Source organism: Sarcophilus harrisii, chromosome 6 (genome assembly GCF_902635505.1).
Source record: "Sarcophilus harrisii chromosome 6, mSarHar1.11, whole genome shotgun sequence".
In the NCBI taxonomy this organism is placed as follows: Eukaryota; Metazoa; Chordata; class Mammalia; order Dasyuromorphia; family Dasyuridae; genus Sarcophilus; species Sarcophilus harrisii.
Genome location: NC_045431.1, coordinates 84,314,001 through 84,330,649, shown reverse-complemented (window position 1 = coordinate 84,330,649; position 16,649 = coordinate 84,314,001). Strand labels below are relative to the sequence as shown.

At 31.5% G+C, this 16,649-nt stretch overlaps 1 long non-coding RNA gene across 1 annotated transcript in view; it reads left to right on the top strand.

The window, feature by feature from the left end:
- Positions 1–15,102, top strand: part of LOC116420018 — a 56,060-nt gene extending 40,958 nt beyond the window's left edge. The window contains exons 3-4 of the long non-coding RNA XR_004230345.1: positions 13,086–13,136; positions 14,955–15,102. This is a non-coding gene — a long non-coding RNA (uncharacterized LOC116420018). The remainder of the gene's footprint in view (positions 1–13,085; positions 13,137–14,954) is intronic.
- Positions 15,103–16,649: the final 1,547 nt, after the last annotated feature.

Sequence of the window (16,649 nt, the reverse complement as noted above, 5' to 3'; positions counted from 1 at the left end):
TAATATACAGATGAGAAATAATTAAGATGAAACAGTATATTAGTACATGTGTAATTGATTATTTTGTTATTTAAAGTCCCAACACAATGCAAAGTGAAAACTCTGAAAACAATTATAGCAGATGACATTTTAGATGGACATTTTCAATAAAGACCTCCAAATTTAGAGAATCAGCACATATTGAAATACTATTACCTTTAATATAATTAAGAAATGATAGGTTTTCTGACATCTAGGGGAGGGGAGGGGAAGGGTTGGAACAGAAAGTTTTGCAATGGTCAATGCTGAAAAATTACCCATGCATATATCTTGTAAATAAAAAGCTATAATAAAAAAATAAAAAAGCGATAGGTTTTATTATTGCTTTAAAGTAGTCATAATTAGGAAAGATGTGAAATATAACAGCACTCATTTCAAGCTAATTATTACAAGACAGATGACACACTTAGGTAAGTCCATGTGTTTTCTCCCCTTTTATCTTCAGTTCCTCAAAATAGAATATTACGTTACAGAAGTTATGTTTGTTACATTCATTTTTAAAAGAGAACATTAAATAGTATAAGAATAAATACAGGTTTATCTAACTCAACCCCTCTCCATTATCTCATTCCAGTTCTGCCTTCCCTTTTCACTGTGCTTTCTGAAAGGTCTGCTCTATTAGTAATGCAGTTCCCTTCATCTCCAACCTTTTTCTTTCCATCTTTTTTTTCTATCTTCTTTTCAAAACTAGGTCTCTACCTCTAATATAATTTTCTTTGCCTGATTTTTCAACAATAATTTCCCTCTTTAAAAAGAAAATTATTTCCCCCTTAAAAAAATAAAAAAAGTCCCTACAAAGTATCTCTTCATTGCCAAATATTGACCTTTTCTCAGTGTTTATCCTTCTTGACCTCTGTTCCAGTTGACATTGTTGACATTGTTAACTATTATTATCTCTAGATTTTCTTAGCTTTCTTTGCCCTATCACTTATGATTCTCTCTTTTTTTTTTTTCTGGGATCTTCATTCTCATCTTGCACTTTAAATTTAAGTATTTTCCCCCAAATTCTATCCTATTAACTTTATCTTATCTAATTTTATGACTTCCTCAATTTACATGGGTTCAAATATCAACTCTATATAAATGATTTTGAAATATTTATTCTAACTTTATTCTCTCTCCAGTGTCCCTCTCCTACATTGTTAATTGCCTTTTAAACATCTGCATGTCCTCCAGTTATCTCAAATTTAATATGACTAAAATAGGATTCCTTATCTTTTCTCCCAAACCTTCTCCTCCTTTAAACTTCTCCATTACTATTGAGGTCACCATGATTTTTCCAGTCAGTCAGGAATGAAAAATTGTTATTCTAAACTCCTCATTCTAATTCAGTCCCAATGCTTTGCCAAATTTGGTTATTTTTTTGTGCAAAGCATCCCATAAATGTATCACCTTTCTCTGTTCATTAGGCTATGACCTAGTTAAAGCACTTTTCACCTCTTGTCTTTATTATAGCAATAGCCTTCTTGTTTATCTCCCTTAAATATCTGTCTTAAATTTCTCTGCCTCTGTCTCTGTGTCTCTCAATCTCTCTCTGTGTCTCTGTGTCTCTCTCTCCATCTCTGTTGCTTTCTGTCAGTATGCCTTTGTTGCTTTCTCTCTTTATCTCTATTTCTCTTTCTGTTTCTCTCTCTCTCCCCCTTTTTCTCTCTGTCTTAGTTGCTCTGTTTCTCACTATCTCTATCTCTCTGTTTCTCTCTGTGTCTCTGTCTCTCTTTGTGTCTGTGTCTGTCTGTCTCTGTCTCTGTTCCTCTCTATCTGTCTTTGTTCTCTGTCTTTCTCTTTTTCTACTCGGCTCTCATTCTTGCTCTGTTGCTCTCTCTCTCTCTCTCTCTCTCTCTCTCTCTCTCTCTCTCTCTATATATATATATATATATATATCTACCTCTCTGTCTCTGTCTGTCTGTCTGTTTGTCTCTCTTTGTCTCTGCCTGTTTTTGTTGTTCTCTGTCTTTCTCTTTCCATACTTCATTATTTCTATCCCTCTTGTCTATGTGTCTCTGTGCTTGTCTATCTCTATCCCTAAGTGTCTCCCCTGTCTGTCTGTCTGTCTCTCTCTCAACATTTCAGATAAGTTTTCTCTATCTTTTCTTTGCCTCACTACCTCCCCCAGGAAGAACCTTCTGAGCAGTGATGTCCTGAGGTTTCCCCACCATGAGATACATGGGGGAAGAATGTATCTGGATCCCTATTATAGAGCAGCATCCTGGAATCTAATCAAAGAGATTTCCTATCTCAAGGTCCTAGGCATTTTCCCAGGCCAATCTCCTACCAGAACTAATTTTACCTTTTACACTAGAATTATAACTAGAAAAGTTTAGCTTTGGATTTACAATGCGGCATAGTGGGATTCCAATTCAAATTGGAATCAGAAAACCTTGTGTTCAAATGTTACCTTTGGCACAGACTGTGTGGCCCGTCAGCAAGTCACTTTACATCCTTTTTGTCTGTAAATTTAGGGGTTTTGAAGTGATAATTTTCAAAATTTCTTCCATTTCTAAATCTATGGTCCTATGATTTAAGTCACCCTGCCTCAAATAGTTACTAATGGTGTGAAATTCTGGGTAGATTAGATTAATTTTTTTGGCCTTTATTTTCCCATCTATAAAATGTGAGTTGTTTTAAGGTTCTTTCCTATTCTAAATCTATGGGACTATGATCAATAGAGACTATAGGCAGAGAGTTAATACTATGAAGAAGTAAGAATATCATCACAGGAATGAGAATGTCTACCATCATTAGCAAATCACTTTCCCTTTGGTTTCTAAGTCCTGCCTTATCCACCTCCTTTCTATCATTCAATCTGTGTTCTACCTAGTCCAGATTACTTCATTCCCAGACCACATTTTATGCATTTCCACCCTTGAGACTTTTCTCATACTGCTTTTTATTTCTAAAGTGACTTTTCTTTCCCAACTCACTCAACACTTGAATCTATCCTTGAACGCTGTGCTAAAATTCTACCAGTTCCATGAAATCTTTCCTAATCTTACCAGGAAAGATGACTTCCCTTTTTTTTTTTTTTTCTGATGAAGCAAAAACAAAAAAAACCCCCAGAAAATTAAATCCAAAATAGCCAAGAAAACCATACTGAATTTTGAGTAGTGAAATAAAGGGTAAAATAGAAGAAACTAGATAAAAATCCTGTCCTTGCTACTTTAGTAGCAGATATTACACAAACCATGGGATTTAATGTCTTCATCTATAAAATGAGGGAGTTGACCTTATGACCTCTTGGGTTTCTTCTAGCTTTCCACCTATTATCTCATGGCCTTTTTTGGTCTTTCTCTATGTACATGTGACATTTCCCATACACAGTGCTAAACACTGGAGATTAAAAAAATATAGCTGCCCTTGGAAGGTTTTATTCTGATGGGAAAGATAAGGAAGGGAGGCAGAAACAGTCAAGAATGTTTTTATGTGCCTTTCCACTAGAAATCCTAAGATTTTATGGGTACATAATATCCTTATATGATATCTAATCTTTATAAGTTTCATACACACACATATACACATGTATTTCACTTCTATAATATTATCAGAGATTGTATGATCTGAATTCCTAGCCCCAACATAGTATTTTGCCTATTGGATATTTAATTGACTATTTGTAACTAAATGGATGAATTCTTTATGTAATAGCTTTTTTGTTGTTGTTTTAAAAATCATTGGATACTGAAGTTTGCTAGTTCCATTCTATAACATTATATAGGTATTTTCTTTGGGATGAGTAATTTCTCTTTAACCAGAGCTAAGAGAAATTGTCTTTAGAAAGATTCCCACTGAATATTTTTTCTTCAATAGTAATATTTTGTAAGAGGCCTTAATATTGATTCAAAAGTGAAAAAGAAATCAAAGCTGGAATAAGGTTCTTTTCATATGTGAAATGAAAGCATGATTGAAGTCACTTTATTTCAATAGGACTCAAGTTTCTTCAGTGAAAAATCAGATTCAACAATCTTTAAGATCCTTTCTAGTTCTAATAGTTGACATTTTGTGACTCTATACCTTGTAAGTAAGCAAAGATACAATCAATGTTCTTAAAAATAATTCCTATTTTCATTTCTATCACTTTTCTTCATTTGCCAATCCATTTTAAAATAGTTAAAATTTTTTTTATCTACTTCTGCACTCATTTTCTCTCAGTTTCTGTTTGCCAGCTTATATTCTATTTTTGTTTCACTGAAGAGTGACTCATAGGACTCTCATTTAAGAAGTTTAATGTTCCTTAGTGTACTTCCAGTTTGTCTTCTGTGAAGAAAAGTTAAATTAAAAAAAAATCCAATATCTTATTCTTTTTGCAAAGAAGTGGGTCTTTATAGAACATAGAAAAATGATTATAATTTTGAATTCTACCCATAAAAATAACAAAGTTACATTGTGCTTGTTGGCATTGAATCTGTGTTGAATATACACGAGTGTATTTTTTCAAAAAACAGAGAATTGGTTTGTCTCCATAATAGTCACAAGAGTTTCTTTTTCTTTACCAATTTGCAGTTCTTTTAGTTAAATTACATTGATAACTTACATTCTCATCTAATTACAGTAGCACCAAATGGAATGGCAAAGAGTTAAGACTATCAAGCTTTACTTTGCAAACTCCTAATTCCATAGGCTTGTAATAAATAATCTGAAAGAATTTATTCAACAGTGGACCTTGAAATACACATTCTTGGGAAATAAGGGAGAAAATAATTGGGTTGTTTTGATTTTTTATATTTATTTGACTTCAGTATTTACATTTTGCCTACCTCAAAAGTAAGTTTTCACTTTCAAGAAGAGTTTAGGTTGAAATTGACCATTTCTCAAAAACAGAATGATTTCCAATTTATCATAATTTTTCATCTTGACCTCTACTTTATTTAAGATAATAGGACTAGTTGCAAAGGAACATTGACTGTCATCTGGCTCAACCACATTAACTCTTCAGATTAAGACATTAAGAGATACTCAAAGTGGTTAAATGAATTGCTTAAGGGCATACAATCAAGTTTCAGATTCATGATTCAAACCCAGTTCCTCTGACACCACTTTCGGCACTTTTGCTTTTATGCTTTGAGTAAGTGTCTTAATCTACAGTGATTTCCTATATATTATACCACCATTTCAAACTCAAATTGAAGCACTCTGGGGGGAAGACTTAGACTATTTTTTAATATCCAGTATCTTGCCCCCAAAGGGCTTTAATATATTAGATGTTTAATAAATATTTGTTGAATTGAACTTTGTCAGTGTTCATTTTTCTTTCCTTTTTTAAAACTATTTTTCTATAATGTTTTTATCAAGTTTTATTAATTTTCCCTACCTCTACCCAGAACTATCAATAGGCAAATTCTTTGATTATTAATGTCAAATGAATCATAAAACAAGATAGAGGCTAGCTAAGTGATAGCATTTAGACAGTACTTCAAATTTGCAAAGCACTTTACAATTTATTTTATATGCACAGTAATCATGTAAGGTAGTTAACATTATTATCCTCATTTCACAGATGTGGAAACTGAAACTGAGGGGTAATTGACTTCTTCAGTACCACAATTCTAAAGTGACTAAAGTGAATTCATGTTCAGTTAACTCCAGGTCCAACACTATCCACAGCACCATTTAGCCACGTAATGAGTTTGGGGATTTAATGTGATCAAACTCTCAGGAATCAGCATTTTCAAAGTATACACCTTGGAGAAGATAGTATTTTTTCTAGAATAATGTATTTATCTATCTTTAAGTATTATTGCAAAAGAAGATAATTTTTAAACAGGTGTTTTTTGTATTTTTCCAATCACCTACAGTGGCAATGATCAAAAGCTAGCCTGCTTCCAATGCCCATTGAAATTGGTATTCAGAAATGCTTCTGGTGACCTGGCTGTTACTAGTTTACCCCAAGGGAACTCACTTTGGTGAATAAATCTGGAATTTCTGTGCTTAGAGGCTTTGCAAGGGTTTTATGGTATTTGGCGGTTCATTCTTTTTCTGAAAGGAATTTCCCACCACTCAAGCCTTTGGCATATTTTCTCCTTCCTTGACTTCCAAGACGTTTATTTTGTTTGTTTGCTTCTTTTTCCCTATTCTATTTATTTTGAATTCCTTTTTCAATTCAATATCTATATGTCTCCTATCAGTCATTATAGGTTATAGGCACCTTATTTGACCCTATTTCTTCTTTCCATTTTTATATTTCCTTTCTTGGTGATCTTAATCCCTTAAAAATACTTAATTTAATCACTATGTATATAATTCTGAAATTTATATATCCATTCTAAATATCTTTCAAGCTCTGGTCCTGAATTGCCACTTACTTGCTGATATCATCATCTAGATATATTCTTTTGGCATTTCAAATTCAATGCATTACAATTTCCTTCTTCACTCTCAAGTGCACTACATCTCCATATTTACCAATTTCGATCAAAGTATCAAAATCTTTCTGATCCATCAAGTTTTATAATATCAGAGTCATGCTTGATATTCTCTTTGCCTCTCTGTCTCTTTGTCTCTCTTTCTCTCTCTCTCTCTTTTCTTCCACCTCCCCCACACTGCAAATACCACTTACATAAATCAGTTACTGCCTTGTTTTACTTCTCTAATGTTGGTGAATCTATGTGCTTTTCTGTATTCAGATTACTACTATACTAATTCTCATTTTTGCTATTTAATTATTTCTTACCTGGTCTTTTGTAATATTATGTCTTATTAGTCTCTTTATTCCCTGTCTTTCCCCTTTTCCATCCCATTTTCTAGATAGCTGACAAAATCTGTTTACATAAAACCTTCTTACCTTGTCATTTCTTGTTAAAACAAACAAACAAAACAACCCTTCAATGATTATTTACTGTTCATAGGGTAAAATAAACCCCTCTCAGCCTAGGATTCAATTCCTCCCCATAATCTTATTTTAAAATATGCTTGCATCCTTATTTGATATTACATAGCTTTAACCATTGTATAATAGAGTTGCACTTTTTATTTTCCCAAATTTAGAGTGTGAAGCCCTATATAATGTTTTGTCTCTTTCCTGAGTTGGACCATTTTGATGACTTAAAGAGGTCAACAACAAAACAAATGTAAAATTTAGCCTGAAAAAGCAAGTAGAGAGACAAAAAGTCATGCTTCAAGGTTTTGGGTTTCAGTTAACTCATTTGTATATGACAGAATGAAGTACTTTGGAATTAATATGTAGGGAACTAGAACCAAGAATTGTTTTATAACTATTGACTGTAAAAACTGAACAAGAATCTGATAGAAATTCGGTTTAGATCAACACTTTAAACCATATACCAAGATATGTCCTAAATATACATGACCTAGATATTAAAAATCACATTATAAATATGTTAGTGGAATAAGAAAGAAATTGCTTTTTAAATCTGTGGATAAGGGAAGAATTAATGACTATAAGACATAGAGGAGGCTTCATGACATAAAGTGGAAAATTTTGATTGCATAATATTTATAAAGTTTTTGAACAAAGAAATTTAATAGAGTAAAAATAAGGAGTGAAACAAGTAACTAGGAAAAACTTTTGAAATATGTTTATTAAATAAAGGTCTGTATAAACAACTGATTAAGATTTGAGTCATTTCCTACTTAATAAATGATCAAAGAATATAAATGTAGTTTTCAAAGGAAAAGCAAAAGCTATCAATAGACATATCAAAATGATTTAAATCACTAATAATTGGGAAAATGCAAATTCAAATAGCTTTGAAATTCTACCACACTTATGAGACTACACTTATCAGACTTATCAAAGATGACAAAAGAAAATGATAAATTTTTGTTGCACAGCATGAAAAAAGATAAACTGCTGCATACTTGATGAAGTTGTGAATTTGTCCAAGCAGTCTACAAAGCACCTATGTCCAAAAAGTTACTAAACTCTTAATATTCTGTAACCCAATGACATTACAAATAGGCCTATACCCCAAAGAAATCAAAAGAACACAAAAATGATAGATGTATTAAAATATTTATAGTAGCCACAATCTGGAAATTAAGAAGATGTTATATTGGGCAGTGAGTAAACAAATTATTATATGTGAATATAATAGTATATTATTGTGGTATAAAAATTATGTAATGGACAATTATAGAGGAAACTGGGAAGACTTTTATGAAATGTGCAGAGCAAAGGGAATAGAACTAGGAGAATAATTTAGAGAATAATGACATTATAGACAGAAACAACTTTGAAAGACTAGACTTTAGAACTCTGATGAAGGCAAAGATAACATGAATCCAAAGGAATGAAGATGAAACATTCCACTCACTTTCTGTGAGAGACCTGAATTTTAAATGCTAAAAGACATATATTTTTAGATATAGCTAATAAGGGATTTATTTTACTGAATTATGTGGATATATATTGAGGAATTTGGTAAGGGTGAGGAGGTGATTTTCTTTTAAAATTTGCTCAAGGGGGAGATCAGTGGAAAGGACAGGTTAATAAAAACACTTATTACTTCAAAAATAATAAACTAAGAACAATAAATATACATTATTTGACTGTGGTTCAGCTGGCAGACTGATCGTAAATATGAAGTTAATACAAGGTGATTTGGAAAGGAGAAATCAAGTAATTGAAGGGTTAGGAAAGGTTCAAAACAAAAACTGGTGCTTGAGCAGCATCTTAAAGGAAAGAAGTTTTGATGAAGTGGAGGAAAGAAAGGAAAATTATAGCGAAGAATAAAATCTACTAAAGTTTTCTCTAGAATATTGAGAATTGTAGCTGTCATCCTCCCTTTGGGAAATTTCCCCCTCCCAGTGCCAGTATTGATACAGATTGTGGAAGGAAATGATGGAGTGGGAGGTAGTAAGAAATCCATAGCAAGAATATTTAGGGAAAAATCAGGGATAAACAAGGTGATACTGAACTTCCAACCCCAAATCTATGCTAAATATATATCTGCATAAGCCCTTCTCATGACTAGGATCCACTGCCTCTTTATTTCCATCTGTCAGAATTAAGTTTCCTTCAATTCAACTAAAATTATCACTTCTTCATGAAGTCTTCCCTCACCTCCAGTGATTTCTGCTCTTTCCCTTCTAGAATTATCTTGCACTTACTTATCTATGTACCTATTGCCTCTTCTCCATTTCCATAATGGAAAGTATTCTCCTAAGACTAGGGGTTGTTTCACACTTGTTTTTTGCAACATTGTTTATAGTAGATGCTTAATAAATATTTGTTGTATTACATTAAATTGATGGATTGCTGAGAACAAAAGCCTGTCTCTGATGCTGCCCACTAACTTGAATTGCAAATGGTTTTCAGAATTCTCTTCCTTGATAGGTGATTTAAAGTTATAGCAGGTTCAAACACTGCTTTTTTAGGCTACATGCTTCAATTTATTCAAGCTATTAGACTGCCTTGTTGCTTAGGTAACCTATTCATGCTTAGCCACTATATATTTTATGTATCTTTAGGGTATTATCTGAGAGAGGAATTCCAACTTCCTTTTCTATTGAACTATTTGAATGGATTCTTTACCCTCATTTTCCAAAACAATGGATTTTGCATGTAGAGTAAAATAATAGTGGTCACAAAGAGTGTTATTGTCCTTCCATAGCATGATTTTTTTGCATGTTACTGATTTTCAATTTTCTCCAAATTCTTGTTTGCATAATGTCTTTTCCTTTGCATATATCGATTTTTCTATTTTTCAGTTTTCAGTACATTTTGGATTTTTCCTTCTCAGGCTAGTAGCTTTTAAAAATATTAATTTACTTTATTTTTAATTTATGGAGTAAGACAAGCCTTTCCAAATGTAATATGATAAACATATACTGTACATGAAATTGCAAATGTGTGATGTACAATTTGATATTCTAAATATATAATGAGGTTATCATGGAAATGACTTAAAAAAAATTCCCTTCACTCTCCCCCTTCCTGCCAGTTATTAGACACAAATTAGTATAGATATGTAAAATTATTCTATACAAACTTTTATTTATCAGTTCTTTCTCTGATATGTCTTTTATAGTTATTTTAAATATTTAAAATAGTCAAAATGATGTATTTGCCCATTATTGTTCTTAAAATAATATTATAGTTTTTGTGTCTGATATTGTTAGAGCATTTAATTTGTCCATTGTATTTGATCTTGGCAATGCCTCCCCTTTTCGTAATGTGTTGAATTCCTCTTAGATTATGATTCTTGGTTTCAGTTTGAAAATAGATTTAATCCTTCTCTTCAAGGATTCCTTCAGATTACATAATACTTATAAAATTCCTTGCAAAGGGGCAACTGAATGGCACACTAGATAGATCACTGGTCCTGGATTCAGGAGGATCTGAATTCACATCTAGCCTCAAATTCTGTGTGACCCTAACTAAGCAAGTCACTTAACCCCAATTGCCTCACAAAAATAAACAAATAAAATAAAATTCCTTGAGAATCAAAAAACAAACAAACAAAAGACTCTACCTTTCAGGATTAAAATACCTTACTATTAATGGTAGATAAGGATACTAGTAATGGGAAAATGGATACACCTGATAGAGCATAGTGATTAGAGGAATAAATAAGAAGAATTATAGAAGTCTTAATCTGATTTTGATCCATCTTTCTTTTCTTATTTATTACTTAATTTTTTTTGCAGGAGGAGACAATTGGGGTAAAGTGAGGTCCCCAGGGTCACACATCTAGTGTGTCTGAGGCGAGATTTGAAATCAGTTCCTCTTGACTGCAGAGTCAGAGATCTATCCACTGCACCATCTAGCTGCCCCACATTCTTTTTTTTTAAGTGAGTTCTGAATTTCTCCTTTTCTCCCATTCCTCTTTCATCCATTAAAAAATCAATAAATGTGATAACAAAAATATATGTGAAATCACACAAAACATTTCTATACTAGTCACATTGCAAAAAAGCAAGAAAAATAAAGCAAATGGGAAAAAAGTTCAATCTACACTGACTTCATCAATTCTGTCTCTAAAGATAGATTGCATTAAAAAAATTATGTGAATTTTGGAATTGTCTTAGATCATTGAATTGATTAGAGGAGCTAAGTCCTTCAAAGTTGATCATTTTACGATATTGCTATTACTGTGTACATTTTTTTCCTAGTTCTGCTCATTTCTCTTATCATCCATTCATATTAATCTTTCCAGATTTTCTTTTTTTCTGAGACATCTTTTGTCATTTTTTTATAGAATCATAGTATTTCATCACAATCATATACCACAACTTGTTCAACCATTCTCCAATTGATAGGCATCCCCACAATTCCCTACCACAAAAAAGTTATTATAAATATTTATGTGTCCATATGTATTTCTTTAGATAGATAGATAGATAGACTCATCTTTCTAGGCTCAGTTGATATGTTTCCCTTCACATTTTTGATTCAATCAAAGAAGTCTGTAGCTATTTTCCCTAGGAATTATTTCATCATTCCATCTCCCATTTCTGTTTTTGTTTGTTTGTTTGTTTTTCAGAAATATCCTTGAAGGTCTGGAAAACACTCTCTCCTCACTTCTTCATAGGATCACTTCAAAACACATCTCAGATTGCATTGTCTATATGAGACCTATCTTCATTCATTAAATCATTACCAATTTCTTCTTCATGAAATTCTTTTTATTACCTTATTTTTGCTTTGTGTTTTCTTTTTCATATGCTCATAAAATCTAAAATTGTTGAATGCAGTATGGAGTTTTTTATATTTATCCCTAACATGTAGCACAACTCCTTGTATCCAGTTGTCACTTAAAAATGCTTAATGCTAAAGTCTTCCTGCTGAAATTATTTCTAATTTATTTTATATTATATTCTTTGTAGATAATTGTTTGCATTGACAAGTGCTACTTTACTTTTTTCTATCCTCAATTCTATATCTTACACATAGAAAATACTTTTTAAATGCTTGTTGATTTGATTTGCTTATTAGATTTGCAAAATAAATTCATAGCATGCTATAACTTAGTTCAAGAAGTAATATCCCCTTTGATCACATATGGAAACTGAGTGAATCTGATCTGTTGAGTTGTTTATGATCCCCAGCTAATAAGTGTTGAGTATTTTGATAGTGAAAGCCAGATCTTACCAATTCCAATATTATTCCTACCATGCCATATCACCAGCAAGGAAAGTGAGAAAGGTCCTCCATGGAAAGGGCACAGTAAGAGACAGTGTGGTGTCTCCAACATTGGACTGGAATTAGGAGGATCTGAGTTTAAATCCTCCCTCAGTTACTGTGAGATTCTGCAAATCACATAACCTCCTGGGACTTAGCTTCTTTATTTGTGAAATAAGAGTTTGAATAACATGACCTCTGAACTCACAATCTATGACCATTTTCTATTATGTAGAATACTATTTCAATAATAAAATTTTTTGATGAGTCAGCACCCTATTTTATGTATTAGAGTATGTGCTTTCTTTTTCTTTCTCTTTTTTCTCTTTCTTTTTCTCCTTTTCTCTCTTTATTTTTTCCTTCCTTTCTTCTCTCCCTTTCTTTTTTTCAAAGTCCCTTAAAAATGTCATGTTTTTCCCCAACTTTCTGTTATATATATAGATCCTATAAGATAATTGGTTTTGTTTTTTTTTTCCAAAAAAATGTTTCTAGTAAAATAAATTTCCCTCAACTACAGTGAAGTCAAGGGTTAATTAAAGATAGTTATAAATGTAAGATTAGGCAAAGGACCTGGTTCCTTTCTTCTAAAATAAACAGCTCAAGAAATAGAGAGAAAAAAAAAAAGACAAGATGACCTGAAGAGTCATTATTTGTTAATTATTATGAGAGTTATTATTGAGACAAGAATATTTGGTACTTATACTTTCCCACATAATATAGTATCAGACTGTGATAGATAATATCCATTTGGTCTTTTCCATTTATTGCTTTGAGTGAATATTTATAACCACTTTTTTGACCCAGTCATTTAGAAAAGGCACAATCATATTTATGGAGTCAAAGGAACATAGGTTCAATTCTCTCCTTCAGATACTCACAAGATATATGACTTTAGGTGAGTAACTTTATTTATCTGGCCTCCATTTCCTACCTCTAACATAGGAAATTTTTATCTCTGTCTCTAAAATAGGACTAATAAGAACACCTACATCTCAGTTTTATGGAGAGCAAAAGACGGAATGTATGTAAAAAACTTTATCTTAAATTATCTATTACAAAAATCTGAGGTTTTCTTTGTGCATTTCCTCTATGTTCTTATCTACCTTTAAATCTCTTTCTTCCTTCTCTCTCTGTCCTTCATCTTCTTTCTTCTTTTCCTCTTCTTTCTCCTTTTTTGTTCTTTTTCTCCCTTTTCCTTCTTTTTATAAATAACTTCTAAATTCTTCCTGAATATCACAGTATAATATTTGATTTTAATATGTTTTGTATGTAAAAATAATGTATTCAAATATTGCTTTAAATAATTAATAGAATTCTCTGAATCATCATGCCTGAAGGCTTGGAGAGAGGACATGTGATCTCTCCCATAGAATCATAGAATCATTTTAGCCACTTGTCTTATTTAATGTCTATAGGAAACATCTGGAAAGATGTTTGAGGACCTAGAGTTCTGTAACTCTTTCCTGTTCATACTTTGAGATAATGGAGAAAATGTTCCTTCATCAAAAAAATCAATTACTCTTTCCCTATCACTCCCTAATTATTTTGGTACAAATGCAATATATAAACGGTTTTATTCTCTAATTGCAAGTCAATAGAGTAGGTTGTAAATAAATTTACTACTGGATCCCAGTCAATCCAATTCAATACACATTTCACTAAGCACCTTCTCTCTCTCCCTCCCTGACCCTCCTCTCTTTCTCTCTCCTCTCTCTCTCTCTCTCTTCCTCTTCCTCTCTCTCTCTCTCTCTCTCTCTTTCTTTTTGTCTCTCCATCTCTTTGTCTCTCTCCCTATGTGTGTGTGTGTATACAGACACATAATATAAATTTGCATATGCATATGTATGTCTGAATATACACAACACTATATTAGGCAAATATCTTTCTCCTCTTAAATAAAGATAGACTCTGAGAGATCATTCTTTTAATATGCAAATGTGCTTAATCTCAAACCATAAAAATAGTTGAAAATAATAAAAGTATTCATTCAGGAATCATATAAATTTTCAAAATCCTCCACTTTCAAATCTCAACTTACCCTTGCTCCTTAAAAAAAAAAAAAATGTATCTTTATGGTGGCTATTACTTGATTACTATGGTGACAAAAGTTGTAGCAATGCTCGAATGGTACATGGGAGAACTATATACTCTCTATTAAATTCCTCTAATAATCTACCATAATTTAAAAAAATATATTTATTTTTAGCTTGGAACTCTACACAAGTGATTGACTGATTTTTAGGGGGACAAAAGTCAGGTGGCTTTTATTACCTTTCTAGCTAGGTTATTCGTACAAATAAAATTGCTAGCAGAGGGAAGTGACAGTGCCCTGATGCTGATAGAGCCAACAGTGCTGATCAATCCATGTTCTTCAGATCACATGGAATGAAAGACCAGCTCACGGGCTTTTGTGGATAAAGCAAAGCAATAGCCCTCCAGGGACAGCCCTTTCCTGATACTGTGTGATTATGTCATGACCTTTCAATTTGTTTCACCATTTCTATTTTGCAACATTATTGTTTAAAATATTTTAAAATAGCCATAAAGTACAAAAGAAAAATCTTTATAAAACAATAAGGAGTAAAAAAGGACCAAAATAATAATAATAAAAATTCCATCAACTTAGAAACAGAAAAATAGATCATAAAATAGAAGAATAACTATAGCCATATGAGGAAAAATGAATTAAAATGTATACATAAAGAATATTTAAGTGAAATTTTAGAGAATGACTATAAAAGGATTAATACAACTTTATAAGATAAATTTAATATCAATAATTGTTAAACAAATTCTTCTTTTTAATTGAAATTCAATTGAAATTTTTTATATTGAACAGGGAAGAAGATAGTGCTTTATTAAATGATTTCAACCCTGTGCATAATTCCAGCATGGATACTCCCTCCATTGATGCAGATCTACAATTTAAGAGTCTAAGAGGTTTTTCTGAAGTCAATATGATGCTGATTGATTTCTCCATAATCATATATCCAGTAAGTGTCAGAGGTAGGACTGGAAAATAATTATTTATGATTTCAAAGTTAATCTTTTATCTATTATGCCATGCTGCATACTCAATAAAACATTTAAATTAAAATAAAATGTACTCTATGAGGCAAAATAGATCATGATCATCTTCACCATCATTAACCATCTTCTGTTCTAATTAGTTGTGCAGGGTACTTTTTCCTTTTCTATGTATCAGTGACCTAATCATTTCTCACTAGGGCCATATGCTCAGCTCACCTCTTTATATCACTATATATTTTCTAAGCAGTTCTTCTAATGTCAATATTAAATAGAGTTCATCACTGGAACAATGCTGAAGCTTTCTTATGCCAGTATCCTTCTCCCAGTACGCTTAACTTTGATTCCTTAGATATTTTGGGGTCCAAGGATTATGATTATGCAGCATCAATAGGAGAATATTTGTGCTGAAAAAATATCTTTACACTGGAGAGTATCTTGATGATAATTGAAAAAGTTTAATGCAATTTCTTAAATGCAATTAAATTTACTTTATTCTTCTTCTTCAATTCCCAACCTAGTTCAATGTTGATCTACAGTGTCTGTCCCAGGTAAATGGACTGATCAAATGGAAGGGACATTCAAGCCATATACTTCCACATTCTTATTTTATGGATAAGGAAATTGAAACTGAAGAAGGTTAAATAATTTGATCAAAGGCATACAGTAAATATTGGAATGGAATATGCTGGAATTTTAAAGAACTCATTTGGCCCCCAAAGGATATATATATATATATATATATATATATATATATATATATATATGACTCTACTTTCTCCTGTTCCTCTATCTATATATACAATGGTCTCATTGTATAGAATGCTAGCTTTTTTTTTTTCAATATATTTGTCAATTAGGTTTATTGTTTTGTCTTTCTTTTAAAATAAATCTTTGTTATAAAAGATATTTTGTTTTTGGAAAGAGGAAATTCAATGATAAATACAGATTATCTGAAAAGAAAATATACCAATTAAAATGTCTTATTAAATTAAAACGAAAGGGGGAAAAAAGAAAGAATCTGAAAGCAAATGATGTTCTTTTACCCTGTTATACTAATTTAATGGACTGCAAATGGAATTTCATTTCATAGGATGTAACAACTCTTCTTCTGTTTAGTTTTTCCTGTTGGATAGTAGGTTAACCTCATGAATAATCATAGATATCAAAATATAAGTTCTTAAATATTCTGAAACTTGACACAATTAGCATATCGACCAAAATCAATAGCATGTAAAGAACTTCAACCATTTACAGGTAATTCTTTTTAAATTTATCTTATTTATTATATCCTTCATAACAGTGGAGTGTATTTTGGTTAGTTTACATCTTGCTTTTAGATATTAATAATTAATTATTAATTATATTATGATAATATTAATTACAATATAATTAATATATAAGATATGATATATTATATGTAATATTAATTATAATAGACTTAATTAATTATTCGATATTAATAATGAGAGGATCACTGGAAAAAACTATCTCTGAAGCTATTTAT